Genomic DNA, 24,337 nt, shown 5'->3' with positions numbered 1-24,337 from the left:
AGCACTGATATTAAGCACTGATCAGGATACTAGAAGTGACACAGAGCTGCAAGATACAGCAATGGCCTACTGTACTGTACTACTATAATTATATACTGGTGGTCCCCACAATGCAGCACACTGAGCACAGATATTACCAGGTGTATCTCACATATCACTCAGTACAGATTACAGGATGTATAATCACCAGGTGTATAACACACATTGCACAGTACAGTATATAGGGTGTATAATCCCCAGGTGTATCTCACACATCGCTTAGTACAGTATACAGGGTGTATAATCCCCAGGTGTATCTCACACATCACACAGTACAGTATAGAGGGGGTATAATCCCCAGGTGTATCTCACACATCGCTCAGTACAGATTACAGGATGTATAATCACCAGGTGTATAACATACGTCGCACAGTACAGTATACAGGGTGTATAATTAATTACCAGGTATATCACACACATCGCACAGTACAGTATATAGGGTGTATAATGCCCAGGTGTATCTCATACATCACACAGTACAGTATATAGGGTGTATAATCACCAGGTGTATCACAAACATGGCACAGTACAGTATACAGGGTGTATAATCCCCAGGTGTATCTCACACATCACACAGCACAGTATATAGGGTGTATAATCCCAAGGTGTATCTCACACATCGCTCAGTACAGTATACAGGGTGTATAATCACCAGGTGTATCACAAACGTTGCACAGTACAGTATACAGGGTGTATAATCACCAGGTGTATCACAACCGTTGCACAGTACAGTATACAGGGTGTATAATCCCCAGGTGTATCTCACACATCGCTCAGTACAGATTACAGGATGTATAAAATAACCAGGTGTATAACACACGTCGCACAGTACAGTATACATACTGGTCACAACAATGCAGCAGATATTGAGCACTGATCAGGATTCTAGAAGTGACACAGAGCTGCAAGATTATTTATTATTTATTAACAGTTTCTTATATAGCGCAGCAAATTCCGTTGCACTTTACAATTTGAAATAACAAACTGGGTGATAACAGTCATAGAGGTAGGAAGGCCCTGCTCGCAAGCTTACAATCTATAGGGAAATAGGCATATGTACACAAGGAAAGGTGCTATCTATTGCATAGAATGAACAGACATGTGAGGATATGTGTGGACTGTACAGAGTGGATGTAATTTGATAGGAAGGTTTATGAAAGTTATGTGGGCGGTTCAGGAATATGATACGCTTGCCTAAAGAGATGAGTTTTGAGGGAACGCTTGAAGGTTTGGAGACTAGAGGAGAGTCTTATTGTGCGTGGTAGGGCATTCCACAGAGTGGGTGCAGCCCGATGAAAGTCCTGCAGTCGTGAGTGGGAGCAAGTAATGAGTGTGGATGAGAGACGCAGGTCTTGTGAAGAGCGAAGAGGTCGGGTTGGGAGATATTTTGTGATAAGCGAAGTGATGTACGTTGGTGTAGTTTGGTTAATGGCCTTGTGTGTGAGTAAAAGTATTTTATATTGAATGCGGTAGAGTACAGGTAACCAACGGAGGGACTGACAGAGCGGATCTGCAGATGATGAACGTCTAGCGAGGAAGATAAGCCTCGCCGCTGCATTCAGAATGGATTGTAGTGGTGAGAGTCTCGTTTTGGGAAGACCAGTTAGGAGACTATTGCAATAATCAATGCGGGAGATAATGAGAGCGTGGATTAGAGTTTTAACAGTGTCTTGTGTAAGGTATGGTCGTATTTTGGATATGTTTTTTAGATGCATGTAACATGATCTTGAGACAGATTGAATGTGGGGAACAAAGGACAGATCAGAGTCAAGGAAGACACCTAGGCAGCGAGCTTGTGGGGTAGGGTAGTTAGTCGAGTTTTCAACAGTGATAGAGATATCAGGTTGGTACCTACTATTGGCCGGTGGAAATATAATTAACTCTGTCTTTGAAATATTAAGTTTGAGGTGGCGAGATGTCATCCAGGATGAGATGGCAGAAAGGCATTCAGTGACACGGTCCAGTACAGATAGGGACAAGTCAGGGGAGGATAGGTAGATTTGAGTATCATCTGCGTACAGATGATACTGAAAACCAAAAGAGCTGATTAGTTTACCAAGAGATGAGGTATAGATAGAGAAAAGCAGAGGACCCAAGACTGAGCCTTGCGGTACTCCAACTGAAAGAGGTAGCGGAGAGGAGGTAGATTCAGAGAAGCAAACACTGAAGGAGCGATTAGATAGGTACGATAGGAACCAAGAAAGGGCTGTGTCTTTAAGACCTAGGGATTGTAGTGTCTGTATGAGAAGAGAGTGGTCTACAGTGTCAAATGCAGCAGATAGGTCTAGAAGAATAAGTAGTGAGTAGTGGCCTTTAGACTTCGTAGTGACCAAATCATTAACCACTTTAGTCAGTGCCGTCTCTGTGGAATGTTGGGAACGGAAGCCTGACTGAAGTGGGTCCAACAAAGTGTATGAGTTAAGAAAGTGTGTGAGTCGAGTGTAGGCAAGTCTCTCAAGTAGCTTAGAGAGACAAGGGAGCTGAGAGATAGGGCGGTAGTTTGAGAGAGCATTAGGGTCAGAATTTTGTTTTTTTTAAATGGGAGTAATCACTGCATGCTTGAAGAGTGAAGGAAAAATACCAGTAGACAGAGAGAGATTACAGATGTTAGTTAAGGTAGGGATGAGCACCAGAGACAGAGCTTTACTTATTTGTGAGGGTAAAGGATCAAGAGGAGAGGTAGTAGAGAAGCAGGATGAGAAGAGTGATGATACTTCATCTTCATTTGTGGGATCAAATGAAGAAAGAGTGCCAGAGGGTTCAGGTAAAGAACGGAGCAGGTCACTGGCTGCCGAAGAGCATACCATTTCATCTCGGATCTTAGCAATCTTCTCCTTGAAGTAGGAAGCAAGATCCTGTGCCTTGATAGTGGCTGGTGGGGTAGGTGCGGGAGGATTCAGAAGTGATTTAAATGTATTAAAGAGTCGTTTGGGGTTAGAGGCTTGAGCAGAGATAAGAGTTTGGAAATATGTTTGTTTGGCAGTGTCCAGGGCATTTTTATAAGAATGGTAGACTGTCTTATATGTGAGGAAGTCACTTGAAATCTGAGATTTACGCCACTGACGTTCAAGTTTTCGTGTGAGTTTTTGTAGTTGTCTTGTTAATTTGGAGTGCCATGGTTGACATCTAGGCCTACGTGGAGTGTGATGGGTAGCTGGAGCCACTTCATCAAGGGCTAGTTCTAGAGTCTCATTAAGGTGTGATACAGCCATCTCAGGAGAGGTGAATGCAGAAATAGGTGAAAGCAGTTGTTGGAGTGAAGTGGAAAGATACAGCAATGGCCTACTGTACTGTACTATATGTATACTGCTGGTCACCAAAATGCTGCACTGTCCTACTATATACTGCTCACAATAATGCAGCACAGAGATAGTATACTTGACACAGAGCTGCAAGATACAGCAATGGCCTACTGTACTGTACTGTACTATATGTATACTGCTGGTCACCAAAATGCTGCACTGTCCTACTATATACTGATCACAATAATGCAGCACAGAGATAGTATACTTGACACAGAGCTGCAAGATACAGCAATGGCCTACTGTACTGTACTATATGTATACTGCTGGTCACCAAAATGCTGCATTGTCCTACTATATACTTCTCACTATGGGGGCCAATCCCGAGATCGGAATCGGCGGGATCCCGGGATTTAGGCCCAAAAATGGCTGGGATTCAATCCCGGGATTGGAAGCTCCAATCCCGGGGATTGAGTGATCAGCGTTGAGCGTCAACAGGATGCTCAGACGCTGCCCGGCTTCCTCCTTCCGGATCCCCAGCGCAGTATGAGAGGTCACGCTGCGCTGTCAGGAGCCGTCAGCAGCGATCAAAGGAGGATTCCCGCCCGCCCTCGCTATATGGTAAGTTATATGTGCGGGGTGGGGTGGGGCGAGGGTTCGTCCACCTATATAAAAGCTAATACCGGGTATCCCGGGAATCACGGGATTGGCCATTTTTCAATCCTGATACCCTGAATTGAAAAAATGGCCCGGGATTGGCTTCCCTACTTCTCACAATAATGCAGCACAGATATGGATAGTATACTTGACACAGAGCTGCAAGATACAGCAATGGCCTAGTGTACTGTACTATATGTATACTGCTGGTCACCAAAATGCTGCACTGTCCTACTATATACTGCTCACAATAATGCAGCACAGAGATAGTATACTTGACACAGAGCTGCAAGATACAGCAATGGCCTACTGTACTATACTATATGTATACTGCTGGTCACCAAAATGCTGCACTGTCCTACTATATACTGCTCACAATAATGCAGAACAGATAAGGATAGTATACTTGACACAGAGCTGCAAGATACAGCAATGGCCTACTGTACTATATGTATACTGCTGGTCACCAAAAATGCTGCACTGTCCTACTATATACTGCTCACAATAATGCAGCACAGATAAGGATAGTATACTTGACACAGAGCTGCAAGATACAGCAATGGCCTACTGTACTGTACTATATGTATACTGCTGGTCACCAAATTGCTGCACTGTCCTACTATATACTGCTCACAATAATGCAGCACAGATAAGGATAGTATACTTGACACAGAGCTGCAAGATACAGCAAAGGCCTACTGTACTATATGTATACTGCTGGTCACCAAAATGCTGCACTGTCCTACTATATACTGCTCACAATAATGCAGCACAGAGATAGTATACTTGACACAGAGCTGCAAGATACAGCAATGGCCTAGTGTACTGTACTATATGTATACTGCTGGTCACCAAAATGCTGCACTGTCCTACTATATACTGCTCACAATAATGAAGCACAGATATAGTATACTTGACACAGAGCTGCAAGATACAGCAATGGCCTACTGTACTATATGTATACTGCTGGTCACCAAAATGCTGCACTGTCCTACTATATACTGCTCACAATAATGCAGCACAGATAAGGATAGTATACTTGACACAGAGCTGCAAGATACAGCAATGGCCTACTGTACTATATGTATACTGCTGGTCACCAAAATGCTGCACTGTCCTACTATATATTGCTCACAATAATGCAGCACAGATAAGGATAGTATACTTGACACAGAGCTGCAAGATACAGCAATGGCCTACTGTACTGTACTACTATAATTATATACTGGATGTCCCCGGTACCAAACAATGTAGCACACTGAGCACAGATATTTGCAGCACACTGAGCACAGATATGGATCGTTTTCAGGCAGAGAACGTAGATATTTTCAGCACACTGAGCACAGATATTTGCAGCACACTGAGCAAAGATATTTGAGCACACTGAGCACAGATTACGGAGCTTTTCAGGGAGAGAACGCAGGCACGTCCTCTCCGTTCAATCTCCAATGCACGAGTGAAAATGGTGGCGACGCGTGGATCTTTATATAGAATACGAATCTCGCGAGAATCCGACAGCGTCCTGCCTTGTACTAAGATGCGGAACCTACAGGAAATATATTGCGGTTGTCAGTATTGATGGTGTACTGCCACCTGTCTTCTGTAACTGGTACTGTGGTGTAACCTGATATGTTGCAGTTGTCAGTATTGATGGTGTACTGCCACCTGTCTTCTGTAACTGGTACTGCGGTGTAACCTCACATGTTGCAGTTGTCAGTATTGATGGTGTACTGCCACCTGTCTCCTGTAACTGGTACTGCGGTGTAACCTCATATGTTGCAGTTGTCAGTATTGATGGTGTACTGCCACCTATCTTCTGTAACTGGTACTGCGGTGTAACCTCATATGTTGCAGTTGTCCGTATTGAAGGTGTACTGCCACCTGTCTTCTGTAACTGGTACTGCGGTGTAACCTCATATGTTGCAGTTGTCAGTATTGATGGTGTACTGCCACCTATCTTCTGTAACTGGTACTGCGGTGTAACCTCATATGTTGCGGTTGTCAGTATTGATGGTGTAATGCCACCTGTCTTCTGTAACTGGTACTGCGGTGTAACCTCACATGTTGCAGTTGTCAGTATTGATGGTGTACTGCCACCTGTCTTCTGTAACTGGTACTGTGGTGTAACCTCATATGTTACAGTTGTCAGTATTGATGGTGTACTGCCACCTGTCTTCTGTAACTGGTACTGCGGTGTAACCTCATATGTTGCAGTTGTCAGTATTGATGGTGTACTGCCACCTGTCTTCTGTAACTGGTACTGCGGTGTAACCTCATATGTTGCAGTTGTCCGTATTGATGGTGTACTGCCACCTGTCTTCTGTAACTGGTACTGTGGTGTAACCTCATATGTTGCAGTTGTCAGTATTGATGGTGTAATGCCACCTGTCTTCTGTAACTGGTACTGCGGTGTAACCTCATATGTTGCAGTTGTCAGTATTGATGGTGTACTGCCACCTGTCTTCTGTAACTGGTACTGCGGTGTAACCTCATATGTTGCAGTTGTCAGTATTGATGGTGTACTGCCACCTGTCTTCTGTAACTGGTACTGCGGTGTAACCTCATATGTTGCAGTTGTCAGTATTGATGGTGTACTGCCACCTGTCTTCTGTAACTGGTACTGCGGTGTAACCTCATATGTTGCAGTTGTCAGTATTGATGGTGTACTGCCACCTATCTTCTGTAACTGGTACTGCGGTGTAACCTCATATGTTGCAGTTGTCAGTATTGATGGTGTACTGCCACCTGTCTTCTGTAACTGGTACTGCGGTGTAACCTCACATGTTGCAGTTGTCAGTATTGATGGTGTAATGCCACCTGTCTTCTGTAACTGGTACTGCGGTGTAACCTCATATGTTGCAGTTGTCAGTATTGATGGTGTACTGCCACCTGTCTTCTGTAACTGGTACTGCGGTGTAACCTCATATGTTGCAGTTGTCCGTATTGATGGTGTACTGCCACCTGTCTTCTGTAACTGGTACTGCGGTGTAACCTCATATGTTGCAGTTGTCAGTATTGATGGTGTACTGCCACCTGTCTTCTGTAACTGGTACTGCGGTGTAACCTCATATGTTGCAGTTGTCAGTATTGATGGTGTACTGCCACCTGTCTTCTGTAACTGGTACTGCGGTGTAACCTCATATGTTGCAGTTACCAGCATTGCTTCTGTAGTGCAGTGGTTCCCACACTTTTTAAATCACGGCACCCTAGAGAATCAGCATTTCTTTTCACGGCACCTCTAGGATAAGAGTTTTTTTATTGATAATTTAAAAAAAAAAAAAATATATATATATATATATATTTAAATTAGTAAATTGTGCCTACCTGTCATCCCTAGGGTCAGTTATGTGGTGGTGTGCAGTTTTGCTTCTGATCTCCATGTTTTATGATTGACAGCCACTAGCACTGGGTTTGCCTATCACTTTGACCATAAATAATTGAATTTGGTCCTGGACCACCAACCCGAGGCACCCCTGCACGAGCCCCAGGATGCCGAGGCACGCAGTTTGTGAACCACTGGTGTACTCTCTGGGGCTATAACTGATATTGCAACAGATCCTCATAACCCTAACGCTCAAGCTCAGTCCTTAAGTGTCATCCTTGGTTGGACTTTGTTCCCCACATCTGTACCTACAGTATATTCTGTAACATGCATCTAAGAAGTATTTCCTGCCTGTACATGTATTGTATGTATCACAAGACACTACAATATAACTTGTGGCTAGCAGTGTCCCACATTAACAACCTGCTACTTACAGTACTCGTTGCCCTCTGGCCAGACTTTTGCCCCTACAACTCATCAGGAATGCAGCAAGTGGTCTTATCTACCTCACCGGCTCTACTGCTGCTCCGATCCTTATTGCCCTACATTGGCTTTCTCTACTTTACCAAATCCAATATAAACTGTTCTATAGATGGCGTGAAAGTCGTCCCATAAATCAGTGGGACGCCTCCAAGTAATGTCCCCATGAGTGGTGTCCATGGGCATATATCGCTGATTACAAATGACCCACATTATACGTACAGTATATCAGTAGTCGGTACTCCCACGTCTAGACATGCACTTAGACACAGTACTTCATACATTGCCCACTTAGACTTTCATCCTTGTTTCTTTGTATCCAACAATGCCGCTGATGTCACTAATTGGTTAATTAGTGACAGAACATCCCATTCACAAAGATCCTGTTTGATGTTCGGTAAAAGAGAATATTAATATTTACATTTGTCTGTGATCTTATTCATCAAAGCAAACATTTAGTGACGGGGTGGAGAGCTTAATGTCTGATCTCCCTCAGAGATTACACATCTATCATGTCCATTAGAAAAACACAAAACATGTTGCTCCTTCACATAATATTAAGACCCTTGTTCAAAAGCTTTCATATGTTTTCCTAATAGGTCCTCCTTCTAGGAATCCTTGTGCCCTTCTGTTCCGTGTGCATTGATCGTGAGGAGCGTGCTACTGTGTGTCCAGGGACTTTTGTGCATTAATAGGAGAATTAGATGATAGAATTAGATGTATTATAGGATATAATTTCATACACAGACAATGGACATCTAGAAGAGAACCACAAACTATGAGGAAAGTTACCAAGACAAATTAATGAAATACTGGGATGAAAGAGCTTTTAGTTTCTAAGCTCTGTTGCTGTTTAGTAAGAGATCAAAAGACATCTCTCACTCACACACTAAAATATATATATATACATATATATATATATATTTATTTTTGTTTCATTTTTTTGCATTGTTTTTTTTTTTTTTTTTTGCAATACACACATTCAGTCGAGATCCAAATCAGAATACTTCTCGCAACAAATCTCAAGTTTCTTGTTCCTCTTGAATGTATCAATTTGAGTCTTGGGGGTCATTCCGACCCATTCGCACGCAGCGGTTCTTCGCTGCAGTGCGAACGGGTCAGGACTGCGGCTGCGCACGCCGGCAGCACCGATAGTGATTGCAGTGCCGATCTATGGAATATTGACGGCGAGGAGGCGTTCCGGGGAGTCTACTCACCGTTTTCCAGGCATGGTGAGGTGTATGCAGGCGTGTCCAGGCATTTGGAGGGCGGATGTCTGACGTCAATCCCAGGACCTTCGTCACTGGATCCGTCGCACAGGGTAAATAGGTCTGACTCTGGTCTTGTTTTGCAGGAAACTTTTTTAGCATAACAAGGCTGTACAAGCAGCCCTGCTATGCTAAAATACACTCCCCCATAGGCGGCGTCTAGTTGATCGCACGAGGAGCAAAAAGTTGACCACCCTTATCAGAGGTCTTGGGGCTAATTCAGACCTGATTGCTGGGCAGCGATTTTTGCAGCCCTGCGATTGGATAGTCGCTGCCTACAGGGGGAGTGTATTTTACCTGTGCAGGTGTGCGATCGCATGTGTAGCAGACAGAGGTGTAACTAGGGTTTTCGGAGACCAGGGCAAGATGAAGAGTGGCGCACCCCCCCAAAAAACAACAACACACATACACAAAAAGAAGTAAGAGCGCGCACCAAAAAAATGGGCGTGGTCACGCACCAGAAGGGGTGTGGCCACTGAAAATGGGGCATGCCAACATGACTATCACCTACCCCCTGTTTTGCCTCTCAGCACACTATCACTTACCCCTTGTGTCGCCTCTCAGCACACTATCACTTACCCCTTATGTCGCCTCTCAGCACACTATCACTTACCCCTTGTGTCGCTTCTCAGCACACTATCACTTACCCCTTGTGTCGCCTCTCAGCACACTATCACTTACCCTTTGTGTCGCCTCTCAGCACACTATCACTTACCCCTTGTGTCGCCTCTCAGCACACTTTCACTTACCCCTTGTGTCGCCTCTCAGCACACTATCACTTACCCCTTGTGTCGCCTCTCAGCACACTATCACTTACCCCTTGTGTCCTCTCAGCACACTATCACTTACCCCTTGTGTCGTCTCTCAGCACACTTTCACTTACCCCTTGTGTCGCCTCTCAGCACACTATCACTTACCCCTTGTGTCGCCTCTCAGCACACTATCACTTACCCCTTGTGTCGCCTCTCAGCACACTATCACTTACCCCTTGTGTCGCCTCTCAGCACACTATCACTTACCCCTTGTGTCGCCTCTCAGCACACTTACCCCTTGTGTCGCCTCTCAGCACACTATCACTTACCCCTTGTGTCGCCTCTCAGCACACTATCACTTACCCCTTGTGTCGCCTCTCAGCACACTATCACTTACCCCTTGTGCCGTCTCTCAGCACACCTTCATTCAATTTTTGTACAGTACGCATGCAGAGTCCCCTTTTTACACAGTGCCAGATACACAATTGTCCCACAGTGCCAGATACACAGTGCCCCACAGTGCCAGATACATATTGCCCCACAGTGTCAGATCCACAGTGCCAGATACATATTGCCCCACAGTGTCAGATCCACAGTGACAGATACAATGCCCCACAGTGCCAGATACAATATCCCACAGTAGAACAACAAGAATAAAAATAATTCAGCTCTAAAGATAAAAACATTCAATGTTTATTACACATAAATAGTGCTAGTCATATATATGACATGCATTTAGGAGTTATATATAAATATACTGTTGCAACAGGAAAAAAAAAATGTAAAAAACACCAATAGATGTGGGGCAAGGAGCAACACTGCTGAAAAATAAATGTTTCAGTAAAAACTGATCTGTTTAGCTGGGAGCAGAGGCAGAACTCTGGGAGGCAACGGAGTCATCTGCCGCCGGGCTCCTGCTCTGAAGGGGGGCACCTCTCCTCCCATTCTGTGACACCATTGAATTAAGTTAATTGATAGCTGTCGCTGTCTTGTCAGTGGCCGACTTCCTCACTGGTCTCTGCACCTTACAAATCACACCCTCTTTATTATACTGAATATACACATTTTACAAGTATCACACCCAGGATTAGAAACCACAACCTATTACACTGGAAGCAGACACCTTACTGATGAAGCTGTTTGCTCCTGTATAGGAAATGTGAGAATTTAACTATATGAAGATAATTCTCTGACAATTACACGTAACTTCATATAGTTAGAATTCTCATGTTTCCTCTACAGGAGCAAATAACTCCATCAGTAAAGTGTCTGCTGTTAGTGTAACATATCATGGGCTCTAATCCTGGGTATGACTGTTATAAAATGTGAGTGTGATTTAAAATAAAGGACAATTAAATGTATAAATACAGTATACTGTATACATTTTTTTCAGAACACTCCACACACACACACACACACACACACACACACACACACACACACACACACACACACACACACACACACACACACACACATACATATATTTATCTTAATATAGGAAATATGGGGGCACCAATATTTATCTTGTTTCTGGGCAACTGTGATGAACTTACGCCACTGGCTGGGAGAATTCATATGAAGGCCTGATTCCCAGGGAAATGTATTAAGCCAGAGATTACCAGTTCTATTTGAGTCCTCCAATAGGTTAGCACTCCTGTGTAGCAATGGAGATCCTCTCACTGGCTGTATTTTTCCATGATGGTACTCTGCTGCAGGGTGGACCGTGGCAAGGTCTTTCACAATGGCTTGTCAGAAAGTGTCCCAATAAGACCGCAGTTCCCAATCACTGGACAGCAGGCTTGTATCAAGGATTTAGGACTCCCACAGTGCCAGTTACATGCCCCACAGTGCCAGTTACATGCCCCACAGTGCCAGATACAATGCCCACAGTGCCAGATACATGCCCCACAGTGCCAGTTACATGCCGCACAGTGCCAGATACAATGCCCACAGTGCCAGTTACATGTCCCACAGTGCCAGATCCAATGCCCCATAGTGCCAGTTACAATGCCCCACAGTGCCAGTTACATGCCCACAGTGCCAGAAACAGTGCCCCACAGTGCCAGTTACATGCCCCACAGTGCCAGCTACAATGCCCCACAGTGCCAGCTACAATGCCCCACAGTGCCAGTTACATGCCCCATAGTGCCAGATACAGTGCCCCATAGTGCCAGTTACAATGCCCCACAATGCCAGTTACATGCCCCACAGTGCCAGATACAATGCCCCACAGTGCCAGATATAAGACCCCCCCCCCCGCGCGCTTACTTCAGTCAGGATTCCGTCAGTCACCACTGCTATCTGCTATGTGAGGGGAGGAGAGCGCAGCGCCTCTCCTGCCGCTCAACGCTCCAGGTCTCCGGCGGCGGCTATCTTAAATGTGGCGCCGATTCGTTAGCCAATCAGAGCTCGTGGAACGGCCAATCAGGAGCCGGTCCGCAAGCTCTGATTGGCCAACGCCGCCGGAGACCAGACAGAAACGCACATTGAGGGGCAGGAGAGACGCTGCGCTCTCCTCCCCTCACATTGCAGCAGGACGGGGCAGGTGGGCATGATGCCCTGACCGCCGCCGGCGCCCCCCTCTGCTGTGCCTGCCCAGGCGCCCAGGGCACGTGCCCCACTCGCCCTGCCTTAGTTACGCCTCTGGTAGCAGAGCTGTACAAACTGATTTTGTGCAGTCTCTGCGCAGCCCAGGACTGTGTGTCGCAGTCAGTGATCGCATCCAAAGACACAGCTGCCCTAACACCGGCGTCCATGCTCAGAGGGAGAAATTGCATCAGCGATAGGGTAGGTGTAATCTTCGATGTTGTGACTGATGGTACTACGATGGTGCGTGTCTGTATGTGTAGCGAGTCAGGGGGGCGTGTACTCACGACACACCTCCATTTCCATGGAGACGGGCAGGGGGGCGACCAGACCAGAGAGTCGGAAGCTGCGCTGCGAGCGGCCTTCCCGGCTCTCTCTGTGTGACAGGACTGGCCCATTAGCCCACCAGCCCTTCTATAAAATATATATGTCATTATCTCAGTAGGGGAACCAAAAATCTGGAATTTTGAGTTCTGGATAAGGGATACTCAACCTGCATATACATTTATATGGGTGGGTTTTTTAAAACCGATCTCAAAAAAATAAATCTGATTGTACAGTATGTTCTGCAGTGCGCTCATCTGAAGTTTACTGTGTCCCGCAATTATACTGTATACCGAAAGTGTAATACCGCTTTCAGATCGCAATGCTGGGTCCCTCCCAGGAATTGGAAACGAGTCCTTCCCGGGTGGGACCTGGCCCGACGCGGCAATATGCCTGGTTGGGTTGCCATCCAGGGGAGGGGCCAGAGCTGGCATTGGGGGCGGGTTCGGAGGTGCACTGCGAGATGACATAATCTCTGCGCCGCCTCTCCCTATGCAGTGAAAGGGTAAAGGGTCGCATGTACTCGTGTAACCCATTCAAACGGCGCCTGACCCGGTAATTACCTGGGAATAACCCTTCTTATAACCCGGGTTGAATCAGACGACCCAGGATTTCTGGCGTGACCCTTTCACACCGCACTGTGACCTGTGTCGAAAGAAAGAAAGGGGTGTTAGAAAGAATTCTTTATATAAACTGAATTTAGGGCAGAAAAAAATTGGGGTTTGTTGTAATTTACAACCCAAAGGGAAAAAGCGCGAGAGTCCCCCCCCCAACTCAATGCTATTACTATGACAAAAAAATAATGACGTTGATGCAATTTGAATACTTACTTTTCCAGAGTCCAGCATCAGGCGCTGCAATCGCGGTAAAAATTGCAGCTAAAATGGCTGCCACTTATGCGCAGTAGTTAAATCGGTCTCCGGAACATGGTGGGTGCCATGTTTCCGTAGACCTGCAAATTCCAGAGACTACTGCGCTGTGCAGTTGAGGGGGCTAACCCGGATTTGCATATGTGACTCCTCCTCCGTTGAAACGCCTCTGACCTGACCACTTATCAATGGCCCTCATTCCGAGTTGTTCGCTCGCAAGCCGATTTTAGCAGCATTGCACACGCTAAGCCGCCGCCTACTGGGAGTGAATCTTAGCTTCTTAAAATTGCGAACGAAAGATTCTCAATATTGCGAAAAAACTTCTCTGTGCAGTTTCTGAGTAGCTCGAGACTTACTCTGCCAGTGCAATCAGTTCAGTGCTTGTCGTTCCTGGTTTGACGTCACAAACACACCCAGCGTTCGCCCAGACACTCCTCCGTTTCTCCAGCCACTCCCGCGTTTTTCCCAGAAACTGTAGCGTTTTTTCCCACACGCCCATAAAACGGCCTGTTTCCGCCCAGTAACACCCACTTCCTGTCAATCACATTACGATCGCCTGAACGAAGAAAAAGCCGTGAGTAAAATACCTAACTTCATAGCAAATTTACTTGGCGCAGTCGCAGTGCGAAAATTGCGCATGCGCACTAAGCGGAAAATCGCTGCGATGCGATTAAATTTACCGAGCGAACAACTCGGAATGACCACCAATGTTCTGCAACCTTATTGCACATCTGCATCACACGCCCTATCAAATGACACCTGAACCATCACAATCGGTGTTCATGTGAGGAGAAATTGCTCTCAACAAAAATTGTGTAGCCAATAAAATATATAGGGGGAGAAGTATCAAGCCTTGGAGAGAGATAAAGTGGAGAAGTTGCCCAAGGCATCCAATTAGCATCTTACTGTCAACTATCTAGCACAGTATTTGCTTTAGACAACTACTCCACTTTATCTCTCTCCAAAAATTGATACATCTCTCCTATAGATTAATATGCAAATTAACATCTACTGTACAAGGATTGAAATACACGGGAAGTTTCTTGCACTGAATATACAGTAAATGTGTATTTTTTTTTAGTAGCTGAAATATAACATAATGACAATAAATGAATATAACAACTGTGAATAAAAGATGTAATTTGGGCAAATGCAGCAGTAATTATTGCTCTGTGATTCTACATGTAATAACACTGCAGCGTGTGTAGCGTGTGCTTCTATGTTTTCATTATGTCTCTTGTCAACATCACGTTTCTGTCACTGCTCTCTTATCGGAAATGATGTGAATGTGTTTCAGGTATTTTTATAATTATTCTCATTAAATGTTATTTATGAAACAGAAAACGCCTGGCTCCCTCAGCGAGACTGCCATTTCCACTTATTCTTACAAGAACGTGCCGGATGGAAGTGATGCACTGTGTATGGAGTTTCCATGTAATATTGTGGCTTCTATGGGTTGCAAACTGTTGCATGTTCTGGTGAGAGGAGTTGGCTGGGCCAGAACTTATCTTGTTTTGTGGGATGAGATGTTGAATTGAGATTTACTTTCTCTAACTTGAAGCTGCAGGAACTTTCCCTTAAGAGTACGTTTTCTAATGTCCTCAGATGTCACATATAGGAATATACTTTCAAAGTGGCCACAGACTGGTGTGCGTGGTGCCTGGGTGTGGTCACAGGTAAGTTGAGCGTATATGGTACCTTACAGCTGAGATGGCAGCTCCAGCAAATCTTCCCTCTCCCCTGACAATGACCCCACAAGCAGGGGCGGCTCCAGAGGGGGGGCTGCAGCTCAGTTCCAAATTCAAATAGAGGAGGCACGCCTACTGCCAGTCAGTCAGTTTGAAGTGGCAGTTGGTGACAGTTGGTGGCAGTTGGTGACAGCTGGTGGCAGTTGGTGACAGCTGGTGCGGCTCCTTTAGTTGAAATTTGAAGTGACCTGCAGACCCTCCTCAGGAGCCAGTAAAAAGAGACATTGTTTCCCCCAGCACCCTGAATGATAACAGTAACCAGATATAAATCCCACATAATATTGGAATTCAGAGATCTTTGTTACACATATTTGCGCAAATGTGTGAATAAGCCCCAAAGCCGCATCAAGGTGTCTCTGTATATTTGGGGTCCCTAGCGCTATATCTAGGTGCAGGGTGTGGCACCCCAAAACACCAGCATAAGCCAGAAAGCCCAGCGTAGCATACCAGTGAAAAAACTATAGTGTTAATAAATTAGTATTTAGGAAGCCGAAGCTATAGAGAAGGTGATACAAAAATGAAATGTAATTAAAATAGAGAAATAGTGTTAAAAAATTAATAAGTGAAAAGTGTTAATAGAATGTAAAGGTATGCCACACTAAAGCCATCCAGCTCAGCCAGTCCAGAGGCACCACACCTCACACCTCCATTACCCCAATCTGGGTCTAAGATTAACCAGCAAGGAGCCACATGATAATGGCTCCTTACTTAAATATATCTAAGCTAAGAGCTACCTACCTTGGAGCAACCCCATAATGCTCTATGTGTCATATCAGGACCTGCACCTCCTCCTAATGCAGGAACCTCTCTGCCCCTCACAACAGACATATATAATGGTAGATGCTCAATCAGCTTAATGATATCATTCAGGTGCTCGAAAGGGAGGGGTATTTCTAAGCAAGAATAAAAAAAAAGAGACATTGTTTCCCCCAGCACCCTGAATGATAACAGTAACCAGATATAAATCCCACATAATATTGGAATTCAGAGACCTTCGTTACACATATTTGCGCAAATGTGTGAATAAGCCCCAAAGCCACATCAAGGCGTCTCTGTATATTCCTCAGGAGCCGCCACTGTCCATAAGCGTTATTGGGATCTGTTCAGGATCACAGCAGTCGGGATTTTAGCTGGCACCGGGATACAATGACTATTCCGGTGTCGGGATCCCAACTGCTAGAATGCCAAATGATTATTACATGGGTCGCCGGAGTGGTAAGCTGGGGGAGGGGGGTGGGGGTAGGTATAAGCTGTGGGTAGGGTAGGTTATGGTTAGACACTACCGGCGAGGGTTAGGGTTTGGTTGCGGGGAGGGAAGGTTAGGTTTAGGCTGTGGGTAGGGTAGGTTATGGTTAGACACTACTGGGGAGAGTTGGGGTTAGGCTGCGGGGAGGGAAGGTTAGGTTTAGGCTGTGGGTAGAGTAGGTTATGGTTAGACACTACTGGGGAGGGTTAGGGTTAGGCTGCAGGGTGGGAAGGTTAGGTTTAGGCTGTGGGTAGGGTAGGTTATGTTTAGACACTACCGGGGAGGGTTAGGGTTAGGCTGCGGGGAGGGGAGGTTAGGTTTAGGCTGTGGGTAGGGTAAGTTATGGTTAGACACTACCGGGGAGGGTTAGGGTTAGGCTGCAGGGTGGGAAGGTTAGGTTTAGGCTGTGGGTAGGGTAGGTTATGGTTAGACACTACCGGGGAGGGTTACGGTTAGGCTGTGGGATGGTGGAGTGTTTAGGTTCAGGCTACGGGAAAGGAGGGTTAGGGTGGTTAGGAATGAAGGTTTAGTTAATTAGTTAGTTTCTTAGTTAATTAGTGTATGTTGCTTAGTTAATTAGTGTTTGTTGGGATTTACTCCAGGAGAGGGGCAGGCAGGTCAGCACAACAGGGAGGCATAACATTAAGCATAGATGGGCGGTGTGAGGGCATGGAGGTGCGCCCACGTCATCACATCCCCGACCATACATAGATTGCCAGCATTGTAAAGTAGGGGCAGGTTACTTTAGTTGCTTAGTTAATTAGTGCATGTTGGGATTTTAAACATTGGGATGACGCTGATGGTATTTTGACAGCCGACATCGCAAACATCAGGATCCCGTTACCAGCCTGTGTTATCCACCTGAGGCGGTGGCAGAGAGGTTAGCCCTGTTACACGTAAAGTGACATAAAGCACAGCATTGATAGTTACAATAAACAAGTAGAATTATTAATGGGGAGTTAGAGGATATAGGTCCAGGGTGCATCAATGTATGATGAAATAATGCTCACCATACATATAACAGGGACTTGTAGCACAAAATAATTTAGCAATTTCAACAGAGTAGTTTGCAATACAGTAGTGAATAGACAATGGACATTGGCCCTCATTCCGAGTTGATCGCTCGCTAGCTGCTTTTAGCAGCCGTGCAAACGCTATGCCGCCGCCATCTGGGAGTGTATCTTAGCTTAGCAGAAGTGCAAAAGGATCGCACAGCGGCTACAAAATAATTTTGTGCACCTTCAGAGTAGCTCCAGACCTACTCCTAGCTAGCGATCAATGCAGACTATTTAGTTCCTGTTTTGACGTCACGAACACGCCCTGCGTTCGGCCAGCCACGCCTCCGTTTCCCCAGCCACTCCTGCGTTTTTATCTGGTACGCCTGCGTTTTCCGCACACTCCCTGAAAATGGTCAGCTGACACCCAGAAACACCCACTTCCTGTCAATCACTCTGCGGTCAGCAGTGCGAATGAAAAAAGCTTCGCTAGACCTTGTGTGAAACTACATTGTTCGTTGTAAAAGTATGACGCACATTCGCATTGCGCCTCATACGCATGCGCAGAAGTGCAGATTTTTTGCCTGATCGCTGCGCTGCGAACGAAAGCAGCTAGCAATCAACTCGGAATGACCACCAATAACTCTTCTTTATCTTTGCTGCTGCAGCACCTCTTAGCTATAACTAGGGGAATTTCAGTTACTCAATTGACTCAGTACTGTATGCTATACTCTAAACACACAATATAGTAGTGAGGGGAGAGTTACAGTGAGTAGGGCGTGAGACAGGCTCCCAGCACTCAGACCAGTCCACATGTGTGTCTCCCCACGCACCACCGCACCTCACTAGTGTGTACATATGTCTGTGTATCAGTACACTATGGGGGGAATTCAGAGCTAATCGTAGATGTGCTAAATTTAGCACATCTACAACCAGATTCTCTGAGATGCTAGTCCGCCTCGCATGTCAGGCCCTAACCCCCCTGCACAGGTGCGAAAGCATCACACAGCGGCGAGACTTACACACCCAGGTGAGTAGCTCCCTGTCATGATTTGGGTCGCAGCGGCTGCGTGTGACCTCACGGAGATGCCGCGGCCCACCCCAGTACACCATGTGTGTATGTACATACTGTACGTCTGTGTATCAGTACACAAAGTGTGTGTGTGTGTGTGTGTGTGTGTGTGTGTGTGTGTGTGCAAGGCAGCCATCAGGGGGGGACTGTGGGGACTGGAGTCCCAGGCCCTTACAGAGAAGGGGGCCCCACCCCTGGCTCGTAGCGCATAAACCTGTAGAGCTGCACCAATCTGTGAATCAACAGGAGTCTGAGGTGCAGGGAGGACTTCTTACAACAAATCTTATCTGCAGATCAGCTCTCTGTAAACTGTACCTGTAGATCCGCAACACTCCACCTATATGTAACGTCACAGTGTATGACATCACATAGGATTTTTTGGAAGGGAGGGGTCCTGTCTATTTTGTCATTCCTGGGCCCCATAATTTCTAATGGCAGCCGTGTGTGTGTGTGTGTGTGTGTGTGTGTGTGTGTGTGTGTGTGTACTAGTATGCTATGTGTGCGTATCAGTACTGTGTGTGTGTATTGGTTTGCTACGTGTGTGTATCAGTACTTTATGTGTGTGTGTGTGTGTGTGTGTACTGGTATGCTGTGTGTGTGTATCAGTACGCTATGTGTGTGTGTATGTCGGTGTATTAATATGCTATGTGTATGTTTGTGTATCAGTACACTGTGTGTGTATCGTTACTCTATGTGTGTGTCTGTCTGTGTATCAGTATGCTATGTGTGTGTGTATCGGTACTGTGTGTGTGTATTGGTATGCTATGTGAGTGTATCAGTACTCTAACTTTATGTGTGTGTATGTGTGTCTGTGTATCAGTACGCTGTGTATGTATGTTTGTGCATCAGTACACTGTGTGTGTATCGGTTGTGTGTGTGTGTGTGTGTGTTTATGGTTGTGTATTGGTATGCTATGTACAGTTTGTGTATGAGTACTCTATGTGTGTGTTTTTGTGTGTTTTTGTGTGTGTATGTGTGTGTGTATTGGTATACTATGTGTGTGTATCAGTATGCTATGTGTGTGTCTGTGTATCAGTATGCTATATGTGTGGGTGTGTATGTTTGTGTATCAGTACACTGTGTGTATTGCTACTCTGTGTGTGTATGGCTGTGTATTGGTATGCTATGTACAGTTTGTGTATGAGTATTGCTGTGCGTATCAGAATTGTGTGTGTGTATTGGTATGCTATGTGTGTATGAATACTCTATGTGTGTGTGTGTGTGTGTGTGTGTGTGTGTGTGTGTGTGTGTGTGTTGGTATGCTATATGTGTATTAGTACTCTGTGTGTGTGTGTGTGTGTGTGTATTGGTATACTATATGTGTATTAGAACTCTATGTGTGTGTGTGTGTGTGTGTGTGTGTGTTTGTGTGTGTGTATGTGTATTGGTATGCTTTGCGTGTATGAGTAGTGTGTATGTGTTTGTGTGTGTGTGTATATTGGTATGCTATGAGTGTATGAGTACTGTGTGTGCATTGGTATGTTATGAGTGTATGAGTACTGTGTGTGTGTGTGTGTGTGTGTGTGTGTGTGTGTATTGGTTTGCTATGAGTGTATGAGTAATCTGTGTGTGTGTATTGGTTTGCTATGTGTGTATGAGTACTCTGTGTGTGTATTGGTATGCTATGTGTATATGAGTACTGTGTGTGTGTGTGTGTGTGTGTGTGTGTGTGTGTGTATTGGTATGTGTGTATGAGTACTCTGTGTGTGTATTGGTATGCTATGTGTGTATGCGTATTGTGTGTGTGTGTGTGTGTACTGGTATGCTATGTGTGTATGTATGAGTACTCTGTGTGTGTATTGGTATGCTATGTGTGTATGAGCACTGTGTGTGTGTGTGTGTGTGTGTGTGTGAGTGTATTGGTTTGCTATGTGTGTATGAGTACTCTGTGTGTATTGGTTTGCTATGTGTGTATGAGTACTGTGTGTGTGTGTGTGTGTGTGTGTGTGTGTGTTGGTATGCTATGTGTGTATGAGTACTCTGTGTGTGTATTGGTATGCTATGTGTGTATGAGTACTCTGTGTGTGTGTGTGTGTGTGTGAGTGTGTGTGTATTGGTATGTGTGTATGAGTACTCTGTGTGTGTATTGGTATGCTATGTGTGTATGTATGCGTATTGTGTGTGTGTGTGTGTGTGTGTGTGTGTGTGTGTGTACTGGTATGCTATGTATGTATGTATGTATGAGTACTCTGTGTGTGTATTGGTATGCTATGTGTGTATGAGCACTGTGTGTGTGTGTGTGTGTGTGTGTGTGTGTGTGTGTGTGTGTGTGTGTGTGTGTGTGTGTGTGTGAGTGTATTGGTTTGCTATGTGTGTATGAGTACTCTGTGTGTATTGGTTTGCTATGTGTGTATGAGTACTGTGTGTGTGTGTGTGTGTGTGTGTGTGTGTGTGTGTATTGGTATGCTATGTGTGTATGAGTACTCTGTGTGTGTATTGGTATGCTATGTGTGTATGAGTACTGTTTGTGTGTGTACTGGTATGCTATGTGTGTATGAGTACTCTGTGTGTGTATTGGTATGCTATGTGTGTACGAGCACTCTGTGTGTGTGTGTGTGTGTGTGTGTGTGAGTCTATTGGTTTGCTATGTGTGTATGAGTACTCTGTGTGTATTGGTTTGCTATGCGTGTATGAGTACTCTGTGTGTGCATGTATTGGTTTGCTATGTGTGTATGAGTACTCTGTGTGCATGTATTGGTTTGCTATGTGTGTATGAGTACTCTGTGTGCATGTATTGGTTTGCTATGTGTGTATGAGTACTCTGTGTGTATTGGTTTGCTATGTGTGTATGAGTACTCTGTGTGCATGTATTGGTTTGCTATGTGTGTATGAGTACTCTGTGTGTGAATACTGTGTCTCTGATGCACTACTCAGCACAGAGCTCCAGGTCTCTCTCGCGTGTTGGCTTTAATAAAACATTTCCCCGCCTTTGCTTTGCCCACTGAGATTGTGCTTTATGATTATTTATAAGAACTAACACAATTTTAATTTAATGAATTTTACAGTTTCATATCGATGCTGCACAAAATAAATAGTGTTCTTATGAGTCAGACAAATTGTGTTAGTTGTATGCAGGAACCGCCGGCTTCTCCCCTGAGATAGCTGCGCGCAGCAAAAATCTCAAAGAAATACAAAATAAATTACAGCCTTTGAAGATTCTCACAGTCAATCAACCAGCTGATAAAAGCACCCAAACATCTTGCCCTAAATAATCCCCCACTTTCATAAAAACACCGTCATTACCACAGATTGCTGCTCAAAATCAAGTGACGATCCGAACAATATCTGCATTGAGTAATAAATCGGCGCTGTCGCATGCATCCTGATTGCAGATCTCCTGAAACAAAAGATATTAACAGAAGGATTTTTTTTGTTTTTTTTTGTTTTGTCATTCTTATCATAGTAGAAAGTTACTTTTATAGCAATGTGACAACTTGGGTTTATGGTCTCGGGGACAGTTTGGCCATGTTTCTCAGTCCCACGCTGCTGCGACCGCTTACTGTCGTTTGATGCAGTTGCATCTGTGACTTTATGCTAACGCTAGTATCAGCCCCTCCCCGGATGTACAGGCGCGTGTCTGAATCGGGAAGGACTATGGCCTGCAATCTGTATAGTCACCTCCCTGTCATCGCCCAGGGACGCTCAGTACATTTTTAATACATCTCTGATACCACGCATCTCAATCGCAACTGCTTCTCTGTGTGTACACACCATGGGACACACTGGAGAATCGGGGGGAGTCATGCAAGACGGTGGAGAGCTGCGCTGCAGAGTCAAGGCAGAACGGTGCTTCCGTGCCGTGACATGGGAGAGCGGGCGTGGGATGCCGCAGCGGGGAACTGGACACCGCCAGTACTGTACTGATGCACGGACACCGTGGGCATCTTAAAGAAGTTGGACCCACTGAGTGGTGATGAGCACGGGCGTGAAGTAGCCCTGGAGAAGCTGAGTGTGTTACAGAGACTGTGGGGTAAATGTATGAAGCAGTTATAAGAGTAGAGAAGTGAGCCAATGGAGAAGTTGCCCATGGCAACCAATCAGCATTGACGTAACATTTATAATTTGCCCACTATACAATTGTACAGAGCAGCTGATTGATTGCCATGGGCAACTTTTCCACTGGCTCACTTCTCTACTCTTTTCACTGCTTCATGAATAGACCCCTCAATATCTCACTTTCTGGTATTTCCCCTTGTTCTGTCTCTTTGATTCTTTATAGAGGGGGTCATTCCGAGTTGATCGCTCACTAGCTAGTTTTAGCAGCCGTGCAAACGCTAAGCCACCGCCCACTGGGAGTGTATTTTAGCTTAGCAGAAGTGCGAACACACGTGCAGCCGAGCTCTGCAAAAACAGTTTGTGCAGTTTCTGAGTAGCTCTGAACTTACTCAGCGCTTGCGATCACTTCAGCCTATTCGTGACCAGATTTGATGTCATACACCCGCCCAGCGAATGTCCAGCCACGCCTGCGTTTTTTCAGACACGCCTGCGTTTTTGCAAACCCTCCCTGAAAACTGTCAGTTGACGCCCAGAAACGCCCCCTTCCTGTCAATCTTCTTGCGGCCGTCAGAGCGACTGAAAACTTCGCTAGAACCTGTGCAAAACCACTAATGGCTTTTTACCCGTACGTTGCACGTGCGCATTGCGGTGCATACGCATGCGCAGAAATGCAGATTTTTAGCCTGATCGCTCCGCTGCAAACAACGGCAGCTAGAGATCAACTCGGAATGACCCCCATAGTGTATTGTTTGTATGTATGTATTCACTGCAAATTTCCCGATGATGATGATGATAATAATAATAATAATAATAATAATTTATCATTATTACTATTTATTTAATTTTACTAATCATGGATTGTGAGCCCTACATGTACCTTTGCCGCCCCATCACCATGGTGTAGGGACATGCAAAATGAATGTATATTGCTATGTCGGATGGACATACTGTAGGTGAATTTAAACTCCTAAGTGGTGTGTTTTGTAAATCGCCCCAGCGGCAACAGAAAGCCCAGGTCACGCCAATTCCAGCGTTTGTGTTTCTAACCAATTTATTAGGTGCTGAGACATTTAAAACATTTTGTTTTCATTTTTGCAAAGAGCTTGCAGATATATTTTGGTAGCGGAAAGTCATCCCCCCTCTCTCTCGTGATGAATCGAGACATTACCGAGTGTACCTCACAGCTGTATCCAATCTCATCTAAAAGACATCAGCGCTCAGAGTAAAGGGGAAAGGGAAAATCCAGACAAGGGAATTGATTGAGAGAGCCATAGGACCTCTCTAAATGTGAGAGTATCAGCCAGACATTGATGAAATAGAGAAGAGATCACCCTGCCCTAGAAAATCACATGGAGCTGTTCATGGTGCTGAATGTCCTATGGCATCTGCAAGCAGTACTTAAGCCGTGGCAGGCTGTATATTTTCTACAGTAGCTGCAGACTCCGTACCCTGCAAGCACAAAACTGTAATAAGTTCAGCAAACAGCTAAGGCCCTCAGCTGACAATGCATCAGCGGCACAGTCTACTCTGTCCGAAAAACTGCTCACCGGAAAATAGGGACAATGCCGGCTGATCATTTTGCTGGCTCATGCAGAGTCGGGATTTATAGAGTCATAGAGCTGTTCTGAAGACTACCAACAGTTTCATTAGGTACTCGGTCAGCACAATGCAACTCTTAGTGGCCAATGAAAAGGTCACCGAGGAATCCAGGGCAGAAGAGAGCGGTTCTTTGTCACTA

General features: G+C 45.3%; 2 long non-coding RNA genes across 2 annotated transcripts in view; one reads left to right on the top strand and one right to left on the bottom strand.

Moving 5' to 3' along the window:
* Positions 1-15,368, bottom strand: part of LOC135058274 (uncharacterized) — an 86,518-nt gene extending 71,150 nt beyond the window's left edge. The window contains exons 1-2 of the long non-coding RNA XR_010244723.1: positions 15,241-15,368; positions 13,237-13,318 (exon numbers count right to left, since the gene is read on the bottom strand). This is a non-coding gene — a long non-coding RNA (uncharacterized LOC135058274). The remainder of the gene's footprint in view (positions 1-13,236; positions 13,319-15,240) is intronic.
* LOC135058272 (uncharacterized) overlaps positions 1-24,337 on the top strand; it is a 357,308-nt gene that overhangs the window by 309,257 nt on the left and 23,714 nt on the right. The window lies entirely within an intron of this gene.

Source organism: Pseudophryne corroboree, chromosome 3, assembly GCF_028390025.1.
Source record: "Pseudophryne corroboree isolate aPseCor3 chromosome 3, aPseCor3.hap2, whole genome shotgun sequence".
Lineage (NCBI taxonomy): Eukaryota > Metazoa > Chordata > Amphibia > Anura > Myobatrachidae > Pseudophryne > Pseudophryne corroboree.
This window is presented reverse-complemented; position numbering and strand designations above follow the sequence as displayed.